We start from the raw sequence: 22,711 nt of genomic DNA on the forward strand, positions 1-22,711 counted from the left end.
TCCTTGTATCCAGTGACTCTAATCTTAAACAAATGGAACATAAAATACTGAACCAATTAGCAAAATGAACTGTTTCTTAAACGTTTATAACAATCTATGGATCTTATTGTGCCTAAATAGATTAATCATTTTAATTTTTTAAAAAATTTAAAATTTCTCTAAAGTTTTCTTTTGCTTTCTAGATACACAAATTACACACACACACACACACACACACACACACAGTGGCAATTAAATATTCGTGTCTTGAAAAGTGAGAAAGGATACAGATGTCCTTCTGCCTAGTAGACCTGTTTATGAGAGGTCCTGTAGACTCCCTGTACTCACTTGACTCCCAAATTCATTACCTCTATCAACCCAAATATGCTCCTTTTCCTTCTGTGCATCTACTTCATTAAACATCTGTGCAATCAGCCAGACACAAACTTGCAGACCCCGCCTCACCACTCTCCTGCCTCTTATCTGATAAATCTCCCAGTGCTGCAAATTCTCCCTCTAGCCCGGCTTGTTCATCTGTACACTTGCCTTTATTACAGCTCTCATACCATAGCAGATCACCACTGCTTTTGTCCTAGATTACTGCAGCCATCTCCTGTTTGTCTCTCATTTTCCAGTATCACTCTCTTCTAATTTGCTGCAGCCAGAGTTAGGTTCTAAATTCCAAATTCATTCATGTATCTACTTTAAATAACTCAGTACTTCTTTTTTGTTTGTTTGTTTTTCATAATGACAAAACTCCTTAACATGAGCTACAAGATCATGCATATTCTGGTCCCTATTCCTTAACTAGTCAGAGTGAATGTCCTTCCCTCACCACACTGCATAGTACTGAGTTTTTAAAATTTCTCCCATGTGCCACATTTTTTCTTGCTTCTAGTCTTCTCATCATAAAGCTCTTATCTGAGGTACCACTTCTTTCAAGAACACATCTCTCATCTTCTGGGTTTCAGGTAAGTACCCAGACTACATCTACGTAGTTTCCAATCACATGATATAATAATCTTCAATATAGTTGCCTTATTCTCTGAATCACACACTGGTCTATAATCTCGGTGAGGACAAAGATTGTCTATACTTTGTTTGTCAGATTACCCCCAGCATTTAGCACAGTGTCAATTATGTGGTAGACACTCACATTTTATTTCTTCCCAAATATTCCCCTATCTTTCATTCTGTTCAAACAGGAAACCTGCAATTGACTAAACTATTAGAGTCTTTTGAATAAAGACTAGCTTAGAAAAGGCAAAGGAATTATAAATAAAGAGGTTATTGATGAAAAAGAAATTTAAAAATTAGGGAGACAAGCAGTATAGTTTATTGCATTAAGACAGGCAATAATAGGGACAGGAGAAATATGACAATAAGAGTACAGACAGGATAAGGCAGGAGGAACTTTCGAAGCACCTTCTCTTCACTTCTTTATCCCTAACAATAATGGGCCAAAAACTCACTTTATGTAGAGGACATAGTGGACTTCCCAGCTCTAGTCCGAGTACACTGCTTTGATGAAGCTGTTGACTAGAGATAAACACCACAAACGCCACATGTAAGCACCATAAAGTAACCCTTCTTCAAAGCCCAGCAGTTCTTGATCCACACATGTCAAAGAACACTTATGAGGAGTGTAATATTCAACCTTTGAGTGATTAATACTCTCAGACTAATAAACGTCTTCTAAATGAACTCCTTTATCTTTACACCCATTTAGGGATGTTGCCGTTGTTGTTGTCATCCCCACTGGACAGATAAAAACACTAATTTAGTATAACTTTCCTAAGACCACATATCTACATACCAGGGCTGAGCGTTAGTTCAAACAAAGATCGGCCTCACCAAAGTGGACTTACTGATTGTTCTTTTTTTATTTTTAAATTATTTATTTATTTTATTAGAGACTAGGTCTTGCTACCTTGCCTATTATTCTTTACTGCCTTCCCAAGAACTGAGAACATGGAGACAGATTGATAATGGGAAAGAATCATCAACCCGGAGCTATCCATCAGCACAGTACATCCCGTGTTACCAAATATCAGAACCTATTTCATCTCCAAATTTTCATAGTAGTTCTTTAAAAATTGGCTTGTATCCTGAGCCTAACAATTTCTCATTGCCTTAACAGTCTGATTGAGAACCAAAGCACTGTTGGCCCTGTGATTAGGACATATCTGGGCATGTCTAGAGTCAATTTGCCTGAAAGACTTAGAAAGTTCTGGTAAATAATTCAATAAATTAAAAACATACATTTATTTTGTTTGATGTCTGTCTTCTTAACCAAAATATAAGCATATCAAATACTAACTCATTAACCCTCCAAACAACTCTTTTAAAAACGATTATACCTATTTTACAAATGATAAAATTGAGGCACAGGGTGTTTAACTCATCCAAGGTCTGTTAGTTACTTAATAACATCACCGGAATCTAAAACCAGGATGCAGAGTCTGGGCTTTTTACCACTGCGCTGCCCTTGTCTCAACTATCTTGTTGTTTACACAAAGATATTTAGAAAAAGTTGAATGTGCAGGTCTGTATTTCAGAATAAAAATGTAAGAGCTATTGATTAGTAATCATCAGCACATGAGTGGTAGTTGAATCCAGTGCAAAGGATAATATCACTTAAAACAATGTTTGAAGTGGATTGCGTCCAAAGTATGGGAAGTATTAACCAAAAATGTATTGCCTATGCACAGTCACCTGAAATTACTACTCTAATATCCAGTGGGCAGCACTTTCCTTTTACCTCTATGGATTTCACTTTCACATATTACCAACAACCAGAATGACAGGAATTCCTAAAGGAGGTAGAATCATTCACTATCAACATTCTAATCAGGATGAGCATCTTAAAAAGTTATCAACTAAATACATACATACATAGAGTTTAGGACAGGTGAATTGTCAAAACAATGGCAGGTCAAAGACATATAAAACGAAAAGTAAGAAAATGTATTAAGAATAGTATATTGGGTTTATAAGAATCTAAAAACATCTGCCTACATTAGGTTAATTTTATATTTGCACCCTTCTGTGAGCTATCTTGAAGAATTTGTTATACTATACCAAACACATTGCCAGCTTCAAGGTCAGTTGATTATCATTTCCATACAGCTCCTTAGTAGCGTATGAGCATGTCCCACACCGATCTAAGCAGCATCAAAGATGAGGAATTCAGTTTCATTACATCAAATGGTTAGAAATACAATAAATCCTTAACTCTTCTAAGACTTTCTTTATATGAAACAGGTTTGTATGTAGAGCCATTAGGGTGTGAAAGAAATTGATACAAAATAGGCATAAAATAAATGTTAATAAATCTGAATAAGAGAAAAGAAAATGTCAAATGGAAGAAGAGTTGGTGGTAGGGAGGCCACTGGGAAAAGTTCTCTATCACTGACATAAATGTCTTCCTCATTCCACAATTTATATGCAAAGAAAACAACAACAAAAAAAATCAGGTGTCTTAAAATGTACAAGTACACGTAATAGAAATTTAATACATCATATACAGGAAGCATTAGTTAAACTGATCTCACTGCACTCTCAGTCCCAAAGCAACAATGTGTACAAATACTTATTTGGCAAAATCCAACAATATTTAATTTTTTTTAACTTTCACATTTGAAGTTTGAAAAATGTAAAAAGTATCCAAAAGTTGAAGGCTAAACTGATATGCTACTTACAATTAATAATATTATCTGGTATTGCTGAGTGTTTTGTATGTTCTAAATCATTTACATGCATAATTTCAACTAATTTTTCTTATTACCATCTCTTTTTACATATAAGGAAATGGATTGAAGCACTGAAGTAGCTCATCCAACATTACTAGACCCCTAAATGTTTTAAAACAAATCCAGATCCCTTTGATATCAAAGTCCATGCTTTTAATCACCACACTACTTTATCTTCAGTCAAAAGTATATATTAAAATTCAGAGGAAGCGATCACACATGACGTAGAGGAGTAACATTTCACCATATTTCACAATCCCCTTAATTTCTTATTAGGTTGTGATCAGTGATAGCCACAAAAAAACTATGCACAAAATTCTAATAAAAGAATTTGTTATAAAAACAATAGAAACTATATAGAAGTCCAATGAAAGGTTACATTGCCCTGATTACACCTGGTGAGGAGAGTGAATAAAAACAAACAATGCACACATACAGAAATATAATCTACTCATCTAAAATCAACTGCTGGCAAATTTTCAAAATGTATCTAATAAAAGGTGTTCATCAAAGTGAAGAAGGGCAAAAATAAAACGCTAACTAATCCAAGGAAAAACATCAAGATAATCATCACTATAATAAAATAATGGCCGGGCGCAGTGGCTCACACCTGTAATCCCAGCACTTTGGGAGGCTGAGTTGGGTGGATCACGAGGTCAGGAGATCGAGACCATCCTGGCTAACACAGTGAAACCCCATCTCTACTAAAAATACAAAAAATTAGCCGGGCGTGGTGGCGGGTGCCTGTAGTCCCAGCTACTCAGGAGGCTGAGGCAGGAGAATGGCATGAACCTGGGAGGCGGAGCTTGCGGTGAGCTGAGATCAGACCACTGCACTCCAGCCTGGGCAACAGAGTGAGACTCCGTCTCAAAACAAAATAAAATAAAATAATAAATTTTAATGTTATAATATCAATAAGCACCAGGAAGGCATATGATAAAAGATCACAACCTGGTGAGATGATGTCATACAAACCATTTGCTGTTTTACAGGATAATATACATTAATAAAAGAATGCTGAATGCTACTGATCTGACAAGTGTAAAAATTGGTATGATTTTTACACTTGTAAAATTATACCAGGCAAAGAAGACACTCACTAGAACAGAACAAAAAATGTGATTCTTTCTGTATGTTACAATTGTTTCCAATGCCACTCCAGAGACTATGCTAGTGGGTAATAGGATACTAATGTCATATTCCATCTTCCAACTTTTAAAAAATTTCCTCCTTACAAATAGGAAAATTGTTTTCCTTATTAGCACTGGATATGGGAAAGATGTAGCTGCAAGAGGAGTCTTTCATTGATTCCCAAGTGTATCCTGCTGATTTAAGTCAAAATGTTTCCTTCCTGCTTTCCTACTTGGCATCCAGCCCTCCAAAAGCAGTTTGCACCACAACAAAAGGAAATAATCCTCCAAGAAAAGAAATATATTTTTTAGCTAAGGTTAAATGAGACTTTCTTTTTTTTTTTTTTTTTTGATACGGGTTCTCACTCTGTTGCCCAGGCTGAGTGCAGTGGTGTGATCATAGCTCAGCACAGCCTCGACCTCCTAGGCTCAAGCGATCCCTCCACCTCAGTCTGCCTAGTAGCTGGGACCACAGGTGCGTACCACCACACCTGGCTAATTTTTGCATTTTTTTGTAGAGACAGGGTTTCACTATGTTGCCCAAGCTGGTCTCAAACTCCTAGGCTCAAAGTCCTCAGCCTCCCAAAGTGCTAGAATTACAGGTGTAAGCCACCAAGCCCAGCCTCATTTTATTTTATTTCTACTACACTGAAGGAATTGTGGAATTTGACAAGAAATCATCATCTAAGTTTAGATAAGGGCCAATTGACTTAATGCAGTAAGAATAATAGATTAGACAAACCATATGAATAATACAACTGGAAATTACAGACACATTCATCCTAGGTACAGAAACAAAGAATGGTGTTTTTAGTAACCACCACCTTATGACATGATAGGGAAGTCCTGTGATAAAAAAAAATTATACATAAATGATTATGTGAGATACAAAAAAAAAATTGAAAATGCCACAAAGTGAAGATAATATATATGTAGAAAAAAAGTTTAAAATAGGTAAAATAAAAATAATTAAATTATATAAAACAAACCAACATGGCATTCTATGTAAAAATTACCATAAAAAAGAATATAATGGGAAATGACATATCACAAGAATATAAATTTTACAATAATAATTAAAGAATAGGCATCAAATTAGAGAGGTTAAATGCTTAGGACTGACATGTCAGATAGTGAGATAGTAGTTTACAATGCACAATAACTATACAATACTGACATACAATACAACTCTACACGTTAACGGAAGATAAATATTTCATTTTAACTAATATTCAGTATGCAAATTATGCATTTTAAAGGCAAAAGATCTCAAGATAATGTCTATATTTAAGATATTTTAAGTTATATAATATTCACTGATATATTCGACATGGAAACTGCCTTGTCCAGTTCCTGAATAAATCCTGAAAAAGTGCTAGCAAAATTTTAGCCTCAGTACTGACTGAATCACTATTGCTTTAACAATGCTTCTGCCTCATAGGTCTGAGCTGATCTCAGATATGTTAGGACTGGCCTCTGATGGCAATGGAGTATGTATAAATGAAGGGCAAATGAATTTATTACCGTATTGGAAATGACAAGTTTAAGGAGAACATAGAAAATGAATATTAAGTAATTATAATGTTACATAATTATGTAAGAGAGACAAACAGAAAGAATGTAAGCATACAGTCTAATACTTTTACATACACACATACTATTATTCTATTACTGAAAGGCATATTTTATTACAGCTAAATATGATAGAATTTAAGTTATTTTCCATATGTGCATACTGAGGTATAATGAATGTACTGCAATAAAACGAAATATCTAGGAATGAAGCCAATAGGCTTCTAAAATCAACAATTAAATTTAGGTCTTATATTTGGTGAATTTCTGTACTCTTACTTTTGTCAATCAACATATATGCTAACCGATTTAGCTTTCCCTTTCAAGAACCACTGAATGTGAAAATAAGCTAACTCACCAATTCTTAAAGCAACCCATAGATGAGGTTCCATTTTACTCACCTTCACCAACTTTATCTATGGGTCCTAAGCTATTTCCCAGGACCTGTGGATCCTAAGCTCATTTCCAAGTTGCTCTCTTTAATACAGTGCTGAAGATTGGAACATAGATACCTAGAATAAGGAAGAAGGTTGTGTGCCATGAGTACAATAGATTGATGATGCCAGCATTGATTTACTCAGAAGTATGTCTTGAGCAAGAAGATGCTTTCTCATGATGACTTCACACATCTTCACATGGTATTAGAGATCTGCATTCTGCCCACAGGAGGTAGGGAGATGAAGGAAGGCAATTTTGAGCTCTCATTATTATTTCCTGAATACAAGGACGTGGTTATGTGACAAAGAGATCCTTATGAGCAACAGGGAGAGGGTGGCATGAAGCTGCCCAGTGGCTGGGTTGGCACAGAGAGAAACAAGGCTGAAGTCTCTAGGGAACGTATGTCCTATGCTGTTAATTAGCTGATGTCACTGAGTTGTCCAGGGATGACAATCCTCAGGAAAAATGAAAATAGGGGAGAATGCCAGAGAATATCTAATCTGTCTTTTATATGATTTCATGTGTTTGACAGTGGACAGATAACTCCCTAGATCTCCCCAGCGATCTTAGCTGTTGTCGTTGAATGGCTTAGGTATTTTACAAAAAAAAAAAAAAAAGCAAGATAAGATATTTTTTAAATAACAAGATTTTTTCCTCACAATTGCAAAAAATATATATATTTAAAATAAGAATTAATTCAGTTACCTAGTATTCAGTATAAATATAGAAATGCATTTTTCATTTAATTTCATTCATAACCAATTTATAAGGAATCACAGAGTAATAATTTAGGCACATTCAAATCTTTAAGATCACTATAATTGAGGAAACCACCACATTTACTACTAAACTTCTAATGTGGCTACGAAGAAAAAATCACAAATCCTCTATAACATTTTTCAGGTTATATCCAAATTATTGATTTTAAAATGAAACTTACATGATTTGTTTGAATTGAACTAGGATAGCCTTTGCATTTAAGTTTCAGTTTCAAGTGATTCTGAGTTTATCAGGATAGTTTTAAATAATTCTTAAAGAAGAAGTAGAATGAAGTTGATGGGTATTTTGTCTGTTGAAGTCAAGTTTGAGGATCTATTAATCTTTTTTTCTTTTCTTTCTTTTTTTTTTTTTTTTGAGATGGAGTCTCGCTCTGCCGCCCAGGCTGGAGAGCAGTGGCGCGATCTTGGCTCACTGCAACCTCTGCTTCCCGATTTCAAGCAATCCTCTGCCTCAGCCTCCCGAGTAGCTGGGATTACAGGCGCCCATCATCATGCCTGGCTTTTTTTTTTTTTTTTTTTTTTTTTAAGTAGAGAAAGGGTTTCACCGTCTTGTCCAGGCTGGTCTTGAGCTCCTGACCTCATGATCCACCCGCCTTGGCCTCCCAAAGTGCTGGGATTACAGGCGTGAGCCCCCGTGCCCAGCCAATCTATTTTCAAAACAATTTATCTTTGTTCCACTAAACAGGCAAAAGGCAGACATAAATAACAATGTCTGACTTTGGAAAGGTTTGGCCTTAAATGTCAAGTGCAACTTCAATTTAAAAACTCCCTTTTTCCAGACTGAAACACATTTTGTTAAGAGCAATAGATGATTACTAACTAGCAACATAAGCTAGCTCAAAGAAAGACACTTAGGTTTGAAGCATCTTAGTTTTTATTAGTTAGTTGTACAAGCATAGAGAGCTTCTGTGATTAACTTTCATTCCACAGCCAGCTGCTTTCCAGATATTCATAAATTCCAGGTTTCTTTATGATAGCCTAGAGAGATAAATTATCTCCTGCTAAAAATAGTCTTAGATTAGAACTTTCTCAGTTATCTCCCTACTAGTTAAATCCCATCATAATATTTAGAAGAAGGTCTTGTAAAGGCCAGTACTGCTTAGGGTGTCCAGAGGAGGGAGGGGATTTGACCTGCTGTTAACTCTTTCCTTCACAATTCACCCTTGCTGCTGGAAGTATTTATTGGCACAATCATACTGGATAACAGTTTGGCATTATCTAGTAATGCTGACTAGCAATTACATTCCAAAGTTAAATATTCCCTAAAGTGATACTTGGTCATATGCCCCAGGAGACATGTACAAGAATGCTCATAGCAGCATTGTTTGTATTAGTGAAAAACTGGAAGCAATCCAAATGCCCATCAGTAGTAAAATGGGTAAATTGTGGCATATTCATATAACAGAGTACTATACAACAGTATTAGTAAACTACAGCTACACAAATTGAAACAGATGTTCTTCACACAAAAATGATCAGCAAAAGGAGCAAGTCTCTTGATATAAGTTCAAAAATCGGTAAAACAATGTTTTTATAAATGCAAACATAGGTGAAAAAATTATATTCAAAAGCAAAAAGAAGGGCCAGGCTCACACCTGTAATCCCAACACTTTGAGAGGCAGAGGTGGACAGATCACTTCAGCTCAAGAACTCCAGACCAGCCTGGGCAACATGGCAAAACCTTGTCTCTACAAAAAATACAAAAATTATCTGAGCCTGGTGGTACATACCTATAGTCCCAGCTGCACAGGAGGCTGAGGTGGGAGGATCACTTGAGCCTGGAAGGTGAAGGTTGCAGTGAGCCCGAGACCGCACCAATGCGCTCCAGCCTGGGAATTGAGCCAAACTTTGTCAAAAAGAAAGAAGGAAGGGGAAGGGAGGGGAGGGGATGGGGGGGAGGGGAGGGGATGGGGGGAGGGGAGGGGAGGGGAGGGGATGGGGGAGGGGAGGGGATGGGGGGAGGGGATGGGGGGAGGGGAGAGGATGGGGGAGGGGAGGGGATGGTGGGGAGGGGAGGGGAGGGGAGGGGAAGGGACTAAAGGGGAGGGGAGAAGGAAGGAAGCAGAGTTTTCAGACTGGAGCTGGACACTCCTTGCCCTTGTGAGGGTCTTGAAAACTCCTTCCAAAACTATTTTGTCTCTGGAAATTTGCTGAAACCTAAAAATGATTACATATAGTCTCATGGAGTAACGACTGTGAACTCTAAAAGCCTAAAACATGTGAAAAGATCCCATAGACCACATGCTACATTTCTATCATCCCCGCCTAACACACAGGTTCAAATACCCATATGCACAAAACAAGTACTTAAGAAAGCTCCCGGGCTGGGCGCAGTGGCTCACGCCTGTAATCCCAACACTTTGGAAGGCCAAGGCGGGCTGATCACGAGGTCAGGAGATCAAGACCATCCTGGCTAACACAGGTGAAACCCCGTCTCTACTAAAAATACAAAAAAAAATTAGCCGGGCATGGTGGCGAGCTCCTGTAGTCCCAGCTACTCGGGAGGCTGAGGCAGGAGAATGGCGTGAACCTGGGAGGCGGAGCTTGTAGTGAGCCGAGACCGCGCCACTGCACTCCAGACTGGGCGACAGAGCAACGTCTCAAAAAAAAAAAAAAAAAAAAAAGGAAAGAAAGAAAGCTCCCAAAATTTGATTTACTATATGTTATTTGACCAATGAATGGCTGTGTTTAGGTTGCTGAATATACGAGAAATCTTAAAACAGTTAAATTTTTTTTTTTTTTTTTTTTTTCTGTTACCCAGGCTGGAATGCAGTGGTGCTATCTCAGCTCACTGCAATGGCCACCTCCTGGGCTCAAGCAATTCTCCCTCCTCAGCCTCCTGAGTAGCTGGGATTACAGGTGAACGCCACCACACATGGCTAATTTTTGTATTTTTGTAGAGACGGGGCTTCACCATGTTGGCCAGGCTGGTCTCGAACTCCTGACCTCAGGTGATCCATCTGCCTCAGCCTCCCAAAGGGCTGGGATTACAGGCGTGAGCCACCACACCCAGCCAGTTAGCTAATTTCTATTTTAACATATTAAAATTTTTACTGTTGGTCATTTTGAGACCAATGCTATAATTCTTATATAATTAAGTTATGATAATTAATGACGTCTAAAATTAAAAATTGTAAACATGAAACTGACAATCACAATGAGAAACTCTTTAAATGGACAGCAAGCTGACTAAAACATTAAGAAAAGTTGATTGCCACATTTTACTGATCATTAGTCTCTACCTAGTAAGTGAGAGTGGGGGCTTATTCAAAGGAATTGTAAAAGATATGCCATAGTTCTAAGGAAAGAGCTTAACATTGGAGTCTGCATATCTAGGTTCATATCTTGGCCCCATTGTTTAGAAGCTATGCCACTACAATAAATAATTTAACCTCCCTATTTCAGAGTATGCGAGTATGCACAATTGTAAAATAAGAATAATATTGTCCTTCAGTGTTGTGGTAAGATGAAGAATGTGGAAATGCACTATAAATTGTAAAGCATTATGTAAATGCAAAGAACTACGAGCATTTCTGGCTAAAGTCACACCTTTTCTTCATTTTCCTAGGTCACCGTCAATCATGGCATGCTATTAGCCACTCCCTCCTTCAAGGTGTCAGCAGGGCTATGCTTTCTGAAGGCTCTAGGGGAGAATCTGTTCTACACCTTTCTTTTAGCTTTTGGTGCTGCCAGAAATCTTTAGTATTCCTTGGCTTGTAGACACATTATTCTAATGTCTGCCTCTGTTGTCATATAGTGTTCTCCCTGTGTATCTGTGTCTGTCTCTGTTTTCTTGTCTGATCCTTTATAAAAAGTTGGGCTGGCCGGTGCAGTGGGTTACAACTGTAATCCCAGCACTTTGGGAGGCCAAGGTGGGCAGATGACTTGAGCTCAGGAGTTAAAGACCAGCCTGGGCATTATGGTGAAAAGCCATCTCTACTAAAAATACAAAAATTAGCCAGGCATGGCGGTGCGTGCCGGTAGTCCCAGCTACTTGGGAGGCTGAGGTGGGAGGATCCCTTGAGCCCAGGAGGTTGAGGCTGCAGTGAGCTGAGATTATGCCACTGCACTCCAGCCTAGGTGACAGAGTGAGACCCTGTCTCAAAAAAAAAAAAAAAAAAGTTGGGCTATAACTTCTTTGATCTTTCCCAATATAGCTCTTAAGCAACCACCCTACGTGAATCCTCCTCCTCCAGTAAAGCATACTCTGTGCTTAGACTTTTTCTTTTGCTTGAAAAGCTCTCCCTACTCATCTCCATCTAGGCAAAGATTCACATCCTGCAATGTTCAGCTCAAGTTCTATTATTTGGAAGCTTACCAAACCAATCAATTTGTTCTCATGTTTCTCTGAGCTCAAACACAATGGCCTACCACATTAATTTGGCAATTAATCATGCATCATCTTTTTTAGTTTCTTGTATTCTCATTTACAACTTATTTAACTTATTTGCTCTTTGTTTTTACTTGTCAATTCCATTGTAAATCTTCTTAGAGTGAGACATATAGTGATTTATTTATATTTCCTGTCGCATTTAGCAGACACAGGTTCTTAAAAGTATTTATTTAATACTATGTGGTTTAACAATCTCTTTCAACAGGCATAAGTGGATATAAAATTAGAAGCTATCTTTATTCTCAATTCTCATTCTACACAAAAAGGAAACCCTTGTCAGCTGACATTCTTCACCTCCAACAATATAATACCAGCTTACAATCTTCTGTAGATTTAAATTAAACATCTCTTCTTGCATTATTGTGCTCATGGATCCTAAAAACTCAAATCTCTGACCACCCCCACAATTCCAAGCTCTCCCTTCCTGCCTGCTGTCTCAGCTCATCAAATTCTCTCTCATTCCACCAATGGACCAACCACCTTCTCCCTGTTCTCTGGAAGTAGTTCTCAAAACCAGCTCTGCAGTTCCCTTGTCAGGATGGTCAGCAATTGCTCCAACATCAGAAGCTCCAAGCTCTGCTCCTGGTGTGCATATCAGACCATGGCCACCTACAAGAAAGCTTCCAGAGACCCTAGAAGAGGACTCATCAAATTGCCTAAAGCACCAGCACAAGATCTCTTGCCCAGAAAATCTCCACTTCAAATTATATTAATATTCCCAGGTGTTCTCTTCCTTTATCTTTACTATTGGAAGTCTCTCTTATTTGAAAGAAAAGTGGAATCCAGGGTTGCTGTGCTCGTTGATTTTAATGCCATTTATAAAATGGCTCCTGGAATATGGAATCTAGATTTCTGGGAGATTCCTTCATGCACTGTTGTTGAGGGACATTCCTAAGGCAAGAAATATCATTGTTAATATTGAAAAATCACAAAAATTCCTACTGAATTTAAAATAAAATTAAGGTAATTTACTGTAAATGAAATGTGGCTATAAAAATCAAAGAAGAGGTGAGATGACAGGGAAAATGAAGTTAGGGAAAAAAACAATCAACTGTCCCCCCAAAAAAAGAGCACTTGTTACCCAACTACAATTTTTAAAAAATGACTCTAGTTATCCAACTGTCAAAAAAGTAAAAAGCACAGACTGACAGAATGAACTGGAGTCCTGAACAGACATAAGCCCAGCAAGGGTTTCAAAGAACAAGAAAGGAAAAAAGTACATAATTAATATTTGATAATTTTTTTTTTTTTTTTAGACAGAGTCTCGCTCTGTCACCTAGGCTGGAGTGAAGTGGCACGATCTCGGCTCACTTCAACCTCCATCTCCTGGGTTGAAGTGATTATCTTGCCTCAGCCTCCTGAGTAGCTGGGACACAGCCATGCGCCACCACGCCAGGCTAACTTTTTGTATTTTTAGTAGAGACAGGGTTTGACCATGTTGTCCAGGCTGGTCTTGAACTCCTGAGCTCAGGCAATCCACCCGCCTTGGCCTCCCAAAGTCCTGGGATTACAGGTGTGAGCTACTGCACCCAGCCTAATATTTGATAATTAAATGAGAATCTAAGAGGGTCAAAACAATATTCTGGCAATAAGTGGTAGTTTCTGATAAACAGCAAGCACAACACAGCCTTACCAGAGTACAAATGTACAGAGAAAGAATGTGATGTATTAACTAGACCTGATTCCAGAACCTTGTTGACTTGATAAACCATGACCATTAAAAAAATGACAGAGCAGTGCCAGACTCAGGGAATACCTGCGTTAAGCAAGTGGAAGGAGATGGAAGGAAGTAGTTTTAATTGAAAGCATTTTGAAGATAGTGAATGAAGGTCTTTGGGGAAGATACTAATTTATCTAGTATTTGTGGTGCCAGGTTTCTCTACCCCCCAAAATAAACCTGAATAATTAATGGCAGCAGATTAAACTCAAGAAGCTCTGGATTTTACTGGGAGAAGGAAAGAGAGGTAAGACATCTTTGCCTTTATCTTTCCATAGCTTACTACAGTGCTGGCACATCATATATATTTCAATACATACAGGTATTCAATACACATTTCTTTAAGTAGTTAATTTATTACACAATAAAAGATCAAAAATTGATAGCTGGTTATCACAGCTAAAGAAGAAAGGTAATTTGAATACTATGAAGAAATGGAGATTTTCATCAGGGACAAAATAAATGTTTGTATATTATATGGTTTGGCTCTGTGTCCCTACCCAACCCTCATCTCGAATTGTAATTCCCATGAGGGAGGGACCTGGTGGGAGATGGCCTTGCTAACACTTGGTTGCAAATATTAGATTATTCAATAAGAGAGCCTTTTAATTCATGTTAGGGATCATCTCCAAAAGTGCAAAATATGTGCTTTGAAAAAGTACAGCTAAAAATCTAGGAAATTGTATATAAAACAAACATAAGAATACTCTAAAAGATGGAGAAAAGAAGGCAGACTGGCTAGAGATATCAGGACCCAAGGAACAACATTGTGGTGATTTCCTTTTCTTTTTGTCTTTTACATGACTGGACTGAGTGCTGAAGAAGCCAGGATCCAGGAAATGTCAATGGCCCAGACCAAAGAAAGCACCAAGAAAGAAAGCACCAAGGATTCTCTTGACCAAGACTTTCTCTAGCCAAAGGACCAGGAAAGGAGTAGCCTAGAAAAACAGTCAACTTTTAGACAATCCTTCCTAGAACCTTCAGACCATTTAAATCCTTGAATCTCCCTGAGGAATTGTTTGCCAGGTACATTATGCTTACAGTCACAATTGGGGAAGCCACAAGGGAATGAAGTAATTTTTACTGGAGTTGAGGGAGCTTATCAAGATTGAGTTCCCAGGAGCTGCAAAGAAGCTATAAATTTTAATGTGAGGGAGTCCTTTGATCACTCTAGCTCTCACTGCACCAGATATACCCTGCCCAAGAATCATTCCATCCCTCACCCTTGTGCATCCCAGGGGGAAGGGCAACATTCTCCCCTTTTTGTATTTTCCATTCCCTCTGAGTGAGACTTGGAAACTAACATCCCTGCCTGAGAGCACTGATATGAGCATCTGGTAAGTACAATGGGAAGTGAGCAGGCTTGGAGAAACAAGGAGAAAGCATGTCTTAAACAAGTTTAGGCTTCACTCAAGGTCAACAGGCATTGCCTAAAATATAGTAGGTACCTAATAACTACTCATGGGATGAATGAATGAATGGATTAATAGCAGCCAACTCTGTGAAGTGTGAAATCCTAGATGCTGTGGTAGCTTAGTGAAGAGTGGGCTAGATTTCAAATCAAGAAGGCTGAATTCAGATTCTGGCTTTACTAAAACTCTGTTTTAGCAAACTAATGAAGATATGTGATATATATATTAGAGTTGTGAGGATTAACAAACTGAAAATATTTATTTAGTGTGGCATAGAGTACTTGATAGTGGTAACTCTTGTCTTTACATTTTTTATATCCTTGTAAAAAATATACAGTCATAGAAATTATTCAGCTGATTTCGCGTACTTTAAATTGTTGTATCATGTTTCCAACAGGGAAAATATTTGCTTTATGGAAAACTGAGAAAGAGGGGTAATGTCTTTACTCTCATCACTACTGCCACTACCTTCCTGCACTAATGAGATCAATAAATACTCACGATCCTGCACCAAAAGTATTTCTATGTGTCTATACTCCTTTTTAATGTGCCCTATAAATTACTGAAAAGCCTTTTAATTTTTCCAGGATATTTGTTCTCCAGAGTAGCCTTTTATACATTCTCAATGTTTGATAAGTTCTGCAACCTAATCATACAGAGTTAGGATAAGAGATAATAATAGGCCTGGGTGAAAAAAAAAAAAAACCTGTAGTTGAAAAAGCTGAGTAAATGAAGCCTGAAATGCCAATGAGTATGAACTTGGCCCAAGGTCATGAACAAAAAGGAAGATACTTGTGTCTTCAGAACTGAGATTAGAAAGAATCTAATTTGGTAGAGAAGAAAGTCAAAGGTGCAAAGGTGGGAGGAAAAATAAATAAGTGAAAATCTCTTTAGATGGTCAAAGATATTAAGCAATGAGTCATAGTTGAAGCAGCATTCTGTGACTCTTTTCCCTTTTTCTATAAATCTACTTATTCTTCCCTCTCTGCAGGCAGGTTTCCTCTTTTATTCAGCCTACAGAGCACAAAGTGACCATAGCTCAAATCTTTAAATTTCATGCCTCCACTGTTCAAGAGATAACCCAATTTTACTTGGCTATTCCCCATCTCCCTCAAAGTCCCCTGAGTGAAAGGGCAGAGACTTTTATGAAAGTAGGGAGAAGACGACAGGAGCTGTTTTCTGTTGGAAATCTGTCTTTTAAGCAGAAGTGAAGGATCCACACACTAAAAGTGGTTACTGTCAAGGTAGAGAGGAATTCCACAACCTATATGCAAAATGGAAAAAGGTATTGGCACTTTGGGCTCCAGAGAACAAAGGGCTGCCTGTCAAAAGCAGCTCTGAGAGGATCAATGCCCTGACCTTAGCATCTCTTTCATTAAAATAGGCACTGGCAGAGCAGTAGTAATGAGCAGTCTAGATCAGAGGATCTCCATTCACCAGGGAGAGGGCAGAAAGTTCATTTGAAAACTTTCTGGGGACTCTAAATAGAAATTATGGAAAATGATAAAAACAGAGATTTCTGTGGTACCCAACATGAGATATAAAGGTAAAGGAGGACACAGTGAGATAAAAACCTTCCAGAAAGAACTTTTAATATTTTAATTCCTTTGCTTCCTGCAAAACTCAGTTTGTCCTCCTCTTCATCTATGTCCCCTTGATATTCCATAGTGAAAACCCTGTCTCCTGCCATCTCCATAGTTGTTAAAGAACATTGATTAAACTAATGCTATGTGGCTGGAGTTGTGCCAAGTGGTATGATACAACTATAACTCGTGTTTCCTGAAACTAGTCAGCCTGAAGACCAGGTATAAACAGGAGGCTGTTATTTTATCTACCATGATACGTACTGCAGCCTATGAAAAACTGCTTTAATTATTTCTGGGAGTTCCCAGGAAATTCCCACATGAGCTCCATATTCACCAGAGTCTAAAATGCCAAAGCCTTCTTCCATTTTGCATAGAAGTGTATAGAATGCCTCTCTTTCATTCTTTTATTTTCACGCTTTATTATTCAATGGAAAAGTCATCCAACGGAGTCCTTCAGTTCTCACCACCAGACTCTCCAACCCTTTGGCTTAGACACATAACAGTGGGGCTGGATAGAGAACCAGTCATAGAGTTGCATGTAGTGGTGTCTCACATCCCTTGGCATGCAGCTCATTCCATCCAAAAAATCAGTCTGACTTCATAGGCAACTATAAATCATTGTTCATAAAACTGGGTTTTCCTACATAACTATGAATAAGATTCAATACATGTGCTTTCCAAAACACTACAAGAAAGAATCATGAAAAAAAGCCAAAACAACTATATACTATACGGCCTAGGATAAAAATTATTATAAAATGTACATTGAGAGTACATATTTCAGAAGACATTTTCTGAGTCTTTAATAAGTATATTCATTCATTCATTCAACAAACACATACCGAGTACTGCAACCTTGGCCTCCTGGGTTCAAGCAATTCTCCTGCCTCAGCCTCCCAAGTAGATGGGATTACAGGCACGTGCCACCACGCACAGCTAATTTTTGTATTTTTAGTAGAGATGGGGTTTTGCCACTTTGACCAGGCTGGTCTGGAACTCCTGGCCTCATGCGATTCTCCTGCCTCAGCCTCCCAAAGTGGTGGGATTCCAGGCATGAGCCACCTGCCCCTGGCTGTATGCCAGACATTCTACACATGCAGTAATTTTTTTAAAAGACAAATTTTCTGTTCTTATGAACTTTACATTTTACTGATTACAAGTTAAAAATTAAAAGAGATATTTGTGGGGGAGGACAAGAAAATTTCAGATAATGATTAGTGATATGAAGACAAAAACAGGGCAATGTTATAAAGAATGTCTTGAGGGAAGCTTTAGATAGGGTGGTCAGGGAATTCCAAAATGAGAAAAAACATGTAGACATAAAATTTCAGTGTGTCAGAAAATTCTAAGGGTTACAAATTAATCATAGCAAGAGATGGCTAGAGAGGTAAGAAAGAGATCATGGGGCCAAGCACGGTGGCTCACGCTGTAATCCCAACACTTTGGGAGGCCAAGGCAGGTGGATCACCTGAGGTCAGGAGTTCGAGACCAGCCTGGCCAACATGGAGAAACCCTGTCTCTATTAAAAATATAAAAATTAGCCAGGCATGGTGGCATGCACCTGTAGCGGGAGGAATCATGAAAAACCTTGTATGCCATGATAAGGGATTTGGAATTTGGTTTGAAGGCAATTAAAAACTATTAGAATGTTTTAAGAAATAAAGTGGAGAAGTTTTTTTGTAGAAGGATAATTCTGGATTGTAAGGGAAAACTCTGTGGGAAAGAAAACCCATTAGAAATTCATTGCAATTTGTGGGGCACATGGCTCATGCCTGTAATCCCACCACTTTGGGAGGCTGAGGCAGGAGAATCACATGAGGCCAGGAGTTCCAGACCAGCCTGGCCAAAGTGGCAAAACCCCATCTCTACTAAAAATACAAAAATTAGCTGTGCGTGGTGGCACGTACCTGTAATCCCATCTACTTGGGAGGCTGAGGCAGGAGAATTGCTTGAACCCAGGAGGCCTAGGTTGCAGTAAGCAGAGATTGCACCACTGCGCTCCAGCTTGGGTGACAGAACAAGACTGTGTCTCAAAAAAAGAAAAAGAAAAAAAGAAAGAAATTCATTGCAATTATCTAGATAAGAGATGGTGGTGAGAGTCTGACTTGATCACTCAGCCCACAAGTGATGAGGTCTGGTTTCAATGTAGGCTAACTTCAGAGTTCACATTCTCCACCATCTTTTCTCCCTCTTACAGGGTCCTCCGTTCTTCTGAAACCATCCCCTTTGTGTACACGAATGTCTTCTTAATTATTTTCCATGATAATATTTTTCCTCTACAACCTGATTCCAAGATTCTCAGGTCAAGAACTCTGTCTTCTGTTACTTTGTGTTTTCTGCAACTCCCAGAAATGCAAGACTCAAAGTAATAATATACTTTATATACATGAGCCCCTTCTTTGTAGTTATAGTTAAAATATTACAAAAATATTAAGAGAATCTTTTAAATCTGCCTCCCTGTTTTCATATAACTTTTTCTCTGTGTTCTTTAGTTTTATCTACATATATTATGTAACTTCGGATGTTACATAACTTTTTAACTTATTTGTAAATATTTTCCTATATTGTTCACAGTTCATGTAAACTACTTTTGGAGGCTTAACTTTTTATACTTGTCAAGCAAATTAACATATTTTTCTTTTGAATCTTGAATAAATAATATCATTTGTTTTCATTTTATTATTCCTAAATGGTAGGTGTCTGCCTGGTTTTCAAGCAGGGGGGTTCATATAGTGTTGGAAAAATATTTGGAAAAATTCTTCATTTAAATCTCATTTTATGACATAAAGTCATTTAGTATGTCACTCATTGATGCATTTCAACACACAGCAGTCAGTCATATACAAGGCAGAACATGCAAGAGTTGGTGACAACATCACAAGTAGGAAAAGAATCTCTGCTTACTGAGGGGAGATATATACAGATCGCATGGACATCTTGGATAAGGTGAGGTTCCAGTAAGACAGGATATATGTAAAGACAACTGATGAGGTAGGACATACCTAAGGTTCAGTGAGGTTTGAGAGAGAGCATCAGAGAGAAGGTAGGATGGCCTAAAGAAAGAACATTTAGTAAGTGGTACTAGACTAGGTGAATATATAAAAAATAACAAGGGACATTTTTTTTACTGGCAAAAATATTTCATTCTCTGGGTCTTCATGCAGATATATTCAAGCAATGGAAGGGAAAAATCAAACCAATATCTCTGAATTTCTCCTCCTGGGCTTCTCAAGTTGGCAACAACAGCAGGTGCTACTCTTTGCACTTTTCCTGTGTCTCTATTTAACAGGGCTGTTTGGAAACTTCCTCATCTTGCTGGCCATTGGCTCGGATCACTGCCTTCACACACCCATGTATTTCTTCCTTGCCAATCTGTCCTTGGTAGACCTCTGCCTTCCCTCAGCCACAGTCCTCAAGATGCTACTGAACATCCAAACCCAAACCCAAACCATCTCCTATCCCAGCTGCCTGGCTCAGATGTATTTCTGTATGATGTTTGCCAATATGGACAATTTTCTTCTCACAGTGATGGCATATGACCGTTACGTGGCCATCTGTCACCCTTTACATTACTCCACCATTATGGCCCTGCGCCTCTGTGCCTCTCTGGTAGCTGCACCTTGGGTCATTGCCATTTTGAACCCTCTCTTGCACACTCTTATGATGGCCCATCTGCACTTCTGCTCTGATAATGTTATCCACCATTTCTTCTGTGATATCAACTCTCTCCTCCCTCTGTCCTGTTCCGACACCAGTCTTAATCCGTTGAGTGTTCTGGCTACGGTGGGGCTGATCTTTGTGGTACCTTCAGTGTGTATCCTGGTATCCTATATCCTCATTGTTTCTGCTGTGATGAAAGTCCCTTCTGCCCAAGGAAAACTCAAGGCTTTCTCTATCTGTGGATCTCACCTTGCCTTGGTCATTCTTTTCTATGGAGCAATCACAGGGGTCTATATGAGCCCCTTATCCAATCACTCTACTGAAAAAGACTCAGCCGCATCAGTCATTTTTATGGTTGTAGCACCTGTGTTGAATCCATTCATTTACAGTTTAAGAAACAATGAACTGAAGGGGACTTTAAAAAAGACCCTAAGCCAAAGAAAAATCTTCTCCCAGTGATTTATACAGGCTGCAGGGAGTTCAACAGGAGTCATATTTTAATATCATTTTCATTCTCATCATAATTGCAAAGCTGTTATTAAATATCTAATTAGACTTATTACTAACCTAAGTTTACTACAAACTCTAGGAGTAACATAATCTTATTATTAATTTGAGCTCCCTAAGATATTATTGATGTGGGCAACTATTTATATATAAAGTCCCTAAAAATCGCAATAAAAATATGAAATAAACATTTGAATGTATCACTAAGACATCACATGCAGCTCAGATAAATATGTGAATATACCACACAGAGCACAAAATGGAGCATTTTCCCAGGACTGCTCTCCTCGCAGAGTGGACTTGAGTAGGTAGCCATGTTGTCGTGCATAAAAAACACTGTAGAATAAAATTACTATGTAATGAAAGATTCGAATCATAGCTGCAATGTGAAGTCAAAGAGAGAGGATATTGGTGAGGGCTTACAAGGTCAAATACAGCTTCAGGAAAAAGATGACAGTTAATCTGGGTCCTGAACATGGGTACGTTTTACATATGAATGATAACAATATTCAAAACACACAAGGAAGGTTTGTGGGTAAGAGGTAGCATGGTATGTTAGTATGAATAAACAATTGAAAAAATTAACCTGAATGTAGTAGAGTCTATATTAGAGACTGATGAGAGTGAGGGATAGAGTTATTTCTCATTCTGATGTTTTGCACCTATGCACATTTTATGATTATATTGTATATATTTCCTACAATTTGTCTGTATTCCCACATGTAAAAAGTGAAATTTATGTCTACATCTATATCTATACAAATCTTCATGCTAGTCTTCCAAGAATTGTCTGGCATACTATTAATGTCATTTTAATGCTTAAAATTCTGTATTTGTCATTTACTCTGGACTATGCATAAAGTTATCTATATGTAGACTATATCTGTAATGAAAGCTTATGCCTTTGTGGCTTTTGATTTGGAGCTCGTATCTGACTTAACTGGCTGTTTTGTGTGTCTACAATGTCTCCCAGAGCCCTGAAAAAGTGCATTTTTTCATATGCTGTATATCCCAATTTTAAGTCATACAATCCAAAATATCTCTTCAAACTTGGTAAAAAATATTTTCAACCATTTTATATGATATAATAATTTACAGGGAGAAGCAGAGATTTAAAAGATAGAGATAGAGTTGGGTAGTTGAAAAATTGCTGGAAGGGTTGGAGAACTAGACTGAGAGGCCCACAGCCAAAACAACATACAGAACCATCTCAGGGGCTGACCAACAAAGTTATTGTCACTGAACACTGGGTCTCACAGCTTGTGCCACTGACACTGCCTGCCCTGGATGTTGGATGCCTATGCTAGCTTGATGCCACTGCTGATACACAAATTGGACATTTTTGCCACTGCCACCACTACTAGAGAGATTTTCCACTGCTTCTAGTTCTTTGTACCACCTATCCTTGATTCAAATTGCAGGAAGGCTGTATTTGATTAGTCAAACAGAACACATGCCCTTGCCCTAAGTACAAGGAAGACCAAGAAAGAGAATATCTCCAATTTTCACCTCTACTGAACACCATGCTGTGCCTCCCAGATCCCCTTTCAGGACTGAAGAATGCATTTCTCCAGTTGCTGGGAGTGTTGTGGCTAGTAGCCTTTTCAGACAGTCCTCACTCTCAGCCCCTCTCCAGAAACTGCCCTCAGCTGGAAAGAACCACTTGGCCCAAGGTCATGACCCCACCGTAGGATAAGCTTCAACCAGATACTGGTCTTTTGACCATAAAGCCTGGGCAGGGAACATTGAGATGGGACCTGGGGTGGAAAGTGCCACCAAACTGGAT

At 38.3% G+C, this 22,711-nt stretch overlaps 1 long non-coding RNA gene across 3 annotated transcripts in view; it reads right to left on the reverse strand.

The window, feature by feature from the left end:
- The window catches only part of LOC103783478 (uncharacterized), a 29,464-nt gene that overhangs the window by 2,790 nt on the left and 3,963 nt on the right, over positions 1-22,711 (reverse strand). Inside the window, exons 2-3 of one of the 3 annotated variants that reach the window (XR_010112398.1) lie at positions 9,381-9,479; positions 6,835-6,945 (exon numbers count right to left, since the gene is read on the reverse strand). The exons of 1 other annotated variant lie outside the window; for it this stretch is intronic. This is a non-coding gene — a long non-coding RNA (uncharacterized LOC103783478). Of the gene's footprint in view, positions 1-6,834; positions 6,946-6,978; positions 8,629-9,380; positions 9,480-22,711 lie in introns of those variants that run through there. One more of the 3 variants, XR_010112399.1, reaches the window with a different exon arrangement.

The sequence above is a fragment of the Pan paniscus genome, chromosome 5, assembly GCF_029289425.2.
Source record: "Pan paniscus chromosome 5, NHGRI_mPanPan1-v2.0_pri, whole genome shotgun sequence".
In the NCBI taxonomy this organism is placed as follows: domain Eukaryota; kingdom Metazoa; phylum Chordata; class Mammalia; order Primates; family Hominidae; genus Pan; species Pan paniscus.